The sequence below is a fragment of the Sinocyclocheilus anshuiensis genome, unplaced genomic scaffold (genome assembly GCF_001515605.1).
Source record: "Sinocyclocheilus anshuiensis isolate Anshui unplaced genomic scaffold, SAMN03320099.WGS_v1.1 C31284567, whole genome shotgun sequence".
Lineage (NCBI taxonomy): Eukaryota > Metazoa > Chordata > Actinopteri > Cypriniformes > Cyprinidae > Sinocyclocheilus > Sinocyclocheilus anshuiensis.
Window position 1 is genome coordinate 1 of NW_015591826.1, and position 322 is coordinate 322.

General features: G+C 49.1%; 1 long non-coding RNA gene across 1 annotated transcript; it reads right to left on the reverse strand.

Moving 5' to 3' along the window:
• Positions 1 to 76: 76 nt before the first annotated feature.
• LOC107682041 (uncharacterized) lies at positions 77 to 316 on the reverse strand. Its single transcript, XR_001633335.1, has 2 exons — positions 217 to 316; positions 77 to 142 (listed from the first exon to the last, which is right to left on the reverse strand). It is a non-coding gene; the product is annotated as an uncharacterized LOC107682041 (long non-coding RNA).
• Positions 317 to 322: the final 6 nt, after the last annotated feature.

Genomic DNA, 322 nt, shown 5'->3' on the forward strand with positions numbered 1-322 from the left:
ATTCTAGTTCATGTTTCACTCACATCTGCACTATTTTCGGTGTGAAGAGCTTCAGCGGGATGGGTTTCTTCTTCTTGAACACCAGAGGTGCATGCTGGGAAGGCTGCTCAGGAATGGCGTCTAAGATCTCGCTGTGAAGATCCTGCACACAAACACATCCGAATGAATCGTAACGCGCTGATGATTGTGAATGTGATGGTAATTCAGATGCTGAACCTGGATAGGGGCGGGGTAACCCTCGACAGGAAGATGCTGGAGAAGCAGCGTTCTGATTGGTTGGAAGATGTGAGCGAATGACGGCAGGTCTTTATAGAGCGACGTG